We start from the raw sequence: 6,821 nt of genomic DNA on the forward strand, positions 1-6,821 counted from the left end.
AGAAGGTTCAGCGGTTAAAACTAGAAGTGCTCATATGTAATAGGTACTTTTAGTTAATGTGGTATCACAATGGACTGAATAGTCTAAGTGAGCCTGAAACTTAATCGGGCTGCCACTTTAACCTAACCTAGGCAACTGACGGCGCTATTTAATAGGGGGCGATACAGAATTAAGTTATTACATGGCTTTCTCACCAAAAAGGTTTGGGATTTGAAATGTTTCCCCTTTATAAGCGTTTCAAAACGAGTCGTTTTCCCCACACCCAGAAAACAAATTCGTTGCCTCAACCGAATTATTTGCCAACTGAAAGCGGATGGTTCCATCAACTATCAAAGAATTCTGTTGGCACAACTAGCATTTGGCAATTGTAACCGCATGGTAGTATGTCGAATCAACTTTATTTATTTGGTTTGTTGGTGCAACCGCCCATGATGTTATTTATTATTACCCTGACCAATTGTTAGATATACTTACCAAATTCCAATATTAAATAAAAAGGGCAGATTATATTGAGATTATATAATTCAATTTTCATATATTATGCATGTACGTACGAGGGCAGTTCGGAAACTTCTTAGCCTAGCACAAAAAGCGCGGTATAAGCAGAAAAAAAGTTAAGTGTTTTGGAAACTTCCGTCTCTGTTATGAACACATGTTAAATTTTGTTTCGATCTGGCAACTCCTTCATATAGAAACAGGTGTTCAAAAAAGACGCATCCGCAATTTTTTTACAATGGAAAAATTAGAAATGCGTGCTGTCATTAAATATTTACATAAAAAGGTTTATCGGGACAAGAAATTCATAATGATATGGTGAATGTGTTAGGTGAAAGTGCTCCTTCATATGCAACAGTAAAAAATTGGGTTGGTTAATTTAAACGTGGTCGTACAAGCATTGAAGATGAACCACGTAGTGGACGTCCAAAGACAGCAACAACAGAAATTGTAGCCAAAGTGCATGATATGGTATTAAATGATCGACGAATAAAAGTGCGTGAAATTGCTAATATCATGGGCATCTCAAATGATCGAGTCGATTTAAGTTTGCATGAACAACTACAGATGAAAAGCTTTCTGCAAGATGGGTGCCGCATTTGTTAACAGTCGATCAAAAACGCATAAATAAAATGTATTTTAAGCGTCGTTTCATAACTGTTGATGAGACATGGATCCACCACTATACTCCAGAGACAAAAGAACAATCCAAATAATGGACTGAAGCTGGAGGAAGTGCCCTAAAGAAGGCAAAAACAATTCAATCGGGTGGTAAGGTTATAGCAACGGGTTTTTGGGACTTCAAAGGTATTTTATTGATTGACTATCTGCAAAAGCGTAAAACAATAAATTCAGAGTACTATTGCAACCTTTTGGATCAATTAAAAGTACAAATTCGAGAAAAACGTTCTGGCTTACAACGCAAAAAAATAATTTTTCATCAAGACAACGCACAAGAGTGTTTTAACAATGCCTAAAATCAACGAATTAAAGTACGAGTTGCTTGACCACCCACCTTATTCTCCTGATTTAGCCCCAGTTACTTTTACTTGTTCCCAAATCTAAAAAAATTCCTTGCTGGCAAGCGTTTTACCACAAATGAAGATGCAATTACAGTTGTAAACCACTATTTTGAAGACCTTGAGGAAAACTATTTTAATCAAAGGATAAAATTGCTAGAAAAGCGTTGGACTAAGTGTATTGAAGTTTCAGGAGATTATATTGAAAAATAAAAATATTTTGGAAAAACTAACTATTCTCTTTCATTGATAGGCTAAGAAGTTCCGAACCGCCCTCGTACATATTACAGCTTTTATGAACATAAAAGTATAATTCATAGACATTTGTAGAAATACATATGCATATTATAACAAATTAAAAACTATTAATCCCAAACTACAAATTCTTCTCCAGAAGGGGATACAGAAATTTTTGAATATAAATATATTGTAATTTTTTCAACTGAAGCAAATTGTAAATTTTTTTATTTGAATCGATTCTATATGCATAGTAGTGGTTGTCAAAATATATATTTTTAGTTTTATATATAGCTAAATCTTGATATCGTGGTAAAATTGTTTAAGTTAGCAAAACTTTCCCTTTATGATGTTTATTTATTAATATGTATATCACCATGTCACTACCCACCCGACCAAAGTGCCGAGAAATGGCGAAGGTTCGCTAAAGCGAACATTTTTCGAAATAAATTAAAGCGCACATTATTCGAGAAAAGTTCGATAATAGAAAAATTTCGAACGTTCGTTGTTTCGAAGTAATAACGAATATTTTCGGCTTATTTGTTGGTGTTCCGCCATGTTTGTTTTTGACAAAGACAGAGATTAAAAAGTCATTTCAGTTTAAGAAATTGCTAAGTGCGGGTAAAGTGTCTTAGCGAATCTAAAAGAGGTAAGTAATTTATTTATATATCTTTTAAAAAACTATCAATTTTCTTTCATGTTTAATTTTCAGATGTATCCAGAAAAATGTTACTCATTGATTATAGTCCTTTTCAATGGCATAGCCACGACCGGCTTAATAAACTTAAATCACTTTAAATATATATTCCTAAATGTAAATAATTTAAGTATTTTGTTCGCAACACTAATATCAATATTATTTTGTATTATAATTATCTGTATTGTGTTGTAATAAAATAAAAACAAAGTTGACAATTTTCTTTTACTACACAACTTATAATGGGAACAAAATGGGAACAAAACAGTATAGAAAACCTTCGAAAGCGGAATGATATCGAATACGAAAACGAATTCGAAATAGATTCGTTAACGATCAATTATAGATATCGCGAAACCTTCTTTAACGAATCACTAGCAAGCCTTCGAAAACGAAGAGTTTGCTGGCAGTAACAGCACGACAGACGAACGTTTTTCGAAATTTTTTCGAATCATTCTCGATATCGTTTTCGATAGTTTTCTTCGAGGAAAACCCGAGAATATTTCTATATCGAATACGATAACGAACGTTGTGGTCAGGTGGGTAATGATTAACGAAATGACAAAATATATGTTTTGATAAGAGATTGGTTAATACATCACAAGCAAACAATTTGTTAAGTTCTTCATTTGAGTACTATGATTGTATAGGTATGCGACAGAGAGAAATAAAATATTCACTTTTTCAAAGGCAATTCAAATTCAAAATCAAAATAAAAAAATCTTTATTGATTTTTTTTTAACATTTAAACATAAATTATTTAAATACAGAGTGCGCCCCACATTACGCCCTTCTTAGTTTAAGCTTACTTGAACAATACCGGTTTAGACGGATAAGTATTTGTTACGTTAAATCTCTGCACAGCTATTTCACTTTCAATTAATGCTGCTTTCAATCTCTATTGCATTATTTTCTTTTTTACTGCCAATTTGAACTTTGAAATATTTATCATTCCTTTCAAGCACTTTGTAGAGACCAGTGTATTTGAATTGTAAAGGTTTGGTTGGTTGTAATTTTATCCAAACATGTGATGTTTGATTTAATTTCCTTGCGGACAAATGGTTTTTGCTTGGTATGTCTACTAGCAGGGACTGGTTTTACATTATTAAACGACTGCTGAAGGTAGGATAAAACTTCTGAGGGAGTTGTATTGTAGTCTGAAACTTCCTTCAAGAAATCACCCGGCGAGTCTAATAGTTCACCATACATTAGTTAGGCTGCTGATGTTTTCAGATCCTCTTTGTAAGCTGTTCTCAGGCCAAGTAGTACCGTGACCAATGTTTTTGTCCACTGTATGTTTTCTTGCGATATGAGAACCGTTTTTAAAGTGCGATGTACACACGGATGAAAAAGACTGTTTTTCATATGTTTGGCTATAAACATTATATGTTTGGAACACAAATTTTTAAACACAATATATTTGAGTGCCAGCATATAATGTTCATAAACTAGCATAACATGTTTGGGACATATATGTTAATATGTTAGAACATATTATGTTTGGGACATAAAATGTTTGTAAATATAATATGCTTGGATGCAAACATATATTAATTTAGAAATAACCTATAAACATATATGTGTTTAGTAGCTTGGAGCGCTATTTAACAGGGAGCGATATTGAATTAAGTTGGTGGTTGTTGCTTGTTATTACAAACTTAACATTTTATTTCCTTACAAACTGTGTGGTCCGCTGTTCGAATCCCCGTCCGGCAAAAGGTAATATTAAAATAAAAAAAAAATCATAAAATTGAATAATTTCTTCTACAATGTTTGTATTACAGAAAAAGGTGCTAAGAACTAAAAAATCTCGTGGAAGTGAGAAAGATGTTGGGGAATATACAATTGGGCAGAAACAAAATTTTGAGCGTTCAGGTCGAAAACCTATGTTGTTAGCAACTATATTACCTGTTTATTTTCATAATTCATTATGATTGTAAATATATAAATAAATAAATAAAATTTTGAGCACAATATTGTTTGGGAGAATTTTTTTTAAGCATATAATATTTTTGGGTGAAAATGCTTCCAAACATATTATATGTTCACATAATAACATATTGTTTTTTGGAAGACAACATTATTGAATTTGGATGCAAAAATACAAAATGTTTGGAACTTAGACTACCCAAACATATATTGTTTAGACCAATATGCTTTCAAACATATTATATATTGGAAGAGATCAAACATATAAATGTTTGGGCAATACATTTATATGTTTGGGAGTATATGTTACAGAAGCGATTTTTTGTAAGCGTGCACGCTCAATCATTCCATTGGCTAGAGGGTGGTATGCGGTTGTCTTTGATGTTCAGCGCCTATTTTTTTAATCAAATCGGCAAAAGTCTTTGAAGAGAATTGCCCACCTCTGTTTGTTTGTATTCTTTGTGGGTAACCAAATTGACATACGCAACCATCGAAAAAATTTCTGCAAACTTCTTCTGCCGTTATACTACGTTCGCACTAGACAAGAAATCCTCGTAAACGAGGATTTTGGCTGAAATCCTTCTAGATCTCAGTAGATTTGCAATAGGCAAATATCAGCTGGCTCGTAGAGGATTTCAACGAAATCTCCTATACTGCCTTGTACAACTGTGGTTTTGCAACCCTGCCCCAATTTTTCATGTAGGTGAATTTGTGCACATACGGGTTTGTGTTTGTATTGACATATTTACAAACAGCTGTTAACTCTCTAATGACCAATTCGTTAAATAAGGAATCTTTTAGCAAAACACACCTTAAGACAACAAAAATGGGTACAATAAAAAGAAAATTTAGTTAAAACTGCTCAAGAGGTTTTGCAGCATATACTGAATTTTACCGTATAAATTCTTCTTGCTTTTGTGTCGTTAACATTGAATATTGAATCAGCTGGCAAAAAAAAAAAAAATTGGGGCATTAGAGGCTTAAATCCTCATATCTACGAAATCTCGTTATTTTGACAGCCCGAACACTTGAGATTTGTAAAGAGATTTTGGTTCTAAATAGCGAGATTTCGTGTCTAGTGTGAACGTAGTATTATTCTCATCACCTCTACCCATTGATCTATTATTGTTAGTAAGTATTGAAACTCTTCTGAAGGTGGTAATGGACCGACTACGTCCATGTGAATCGTGGAAAAACGTTGAGTTTCCAAAGGAATGTCTCCGTGTTGTGACCTTGTGTTACGATTGATTTTTGAAGCTTGGCAAATTTTATAATTCCTAACCCAGTTTGCACAATCCTTTTTTTATGGATGGCCAGACGTACTTCTGGGTTAACAATCGTTTAGATGAACGTACACCAGGATGGGAAATTCCGTGTATGTGTTGAATATCATCTTGCGGTACTGAAGTGGAATATACGGCCTTGCGTGTTTAGTTGAAACATCGCAATATAAAGAAACGTTATACTCGTACTACGTTCGCACTAAACACGAAATCTCGCTATTTAGAACCAAAATCTCTTTACAAATCTCAAGTGTCCGGACTGGCAAACTAATGAGATTTCGTAGATTTGAGGATTTAACAGCTGTTTTTAAATATATCAATATAAACACAAACCCGTATGTGGACACGCACACACATATTCATCAGAAGAGTTTCAATACTCGCTTGTTCTGGGAAGCAGCGAATACCTAACTATATAGCTACTAATTTATAAACACCCCTACTTACGCTCCGCATTACACCCCATGTGTTTTAGCGGAGAGTTTAACGAGAACATGTCGCTGAATATAACCAATAGACTATTCTCTGCATTATCGATAACCACCAATTTGGTAGCTGAAAATTCACACATAATTTGTACACACTTCTCTACCCACTGAAAAGGATAGTGAAAAAATGCTAGCTAAATAAGCACTAATTTTGCTAGAATGATTTTTATAGTTTTTTATTAAGCCAAATTTATATTTGGACTTTAACTAAATATGTTATTTAGTTTATAAGTAAAATAATTAAGTTATGACTATACAAACAACAAGGAATTATTTTAATATTCGTGGTAAGACTCATTTACTTTCAAGTTGGCACTTCTTTTGTCGCTGCATTGTTAGGCGTATGTGTTGTTATGGAGGTCCAATCCTGCTAGAAAGTAAATAAACTGCACCTGAAATTTGAATATAAATATGAAATAAATATAGTTGCTATATAATAGAATTATTACTAATTTTTTACTTACATTTTTCTTTCGTTTTGATTACCCTATGAGAACTCCGTGTCCGACCAAACCATTTGCAACCCAGAGAACAACTAAACAAATTATGAGAAGTGGAATTTTTGTGACGTCTTCTAGCGGGACTTTGCTTATTTTTGTTCAGTAAACCAAACTTCACCTTACGATTTTATCATATCTTTTTATGCATTACGCGTAACCACCGATCACCGAAA

At 33.3% G+C, this 6,821-nt stretch overlaps 1 long non-coding RNA gene across 1 annotated transcript; it reads left to right on the forward strand.

The window, feature by feature from the left end:
- The first annotated feature begins 2,179 nt into the window (after positions 1-2,179).
- On the forward strand, positions 2,180-2,666 carry LOC142223621 (uncharacterized). The gene is made up of 2 exons (XR_012718830.1): positions 2,180-2,400; positions 2,464-2,666. It is a non-coding gene; the product is annotated as an uncharacterized LOC142223621 (long non-coding RNA).
- Positions 2,667-6,821: the final 4,155 nt, after the last annotated feature.

Source organism: Haematobia irritans, chromosome 2, assembly GCF_050003625.1.
Source record: "Haematobia irritans isolate KBUSLIRL chromosome 2, ASM5000362v1, whole genome shotgun sequence".
Classification (NCBI taxonomy): Eukaryota; Metazoa; Arthropoda; class Insecta; order Diptera; family Muscidae; genus Haematobia; species Haematobia irritans.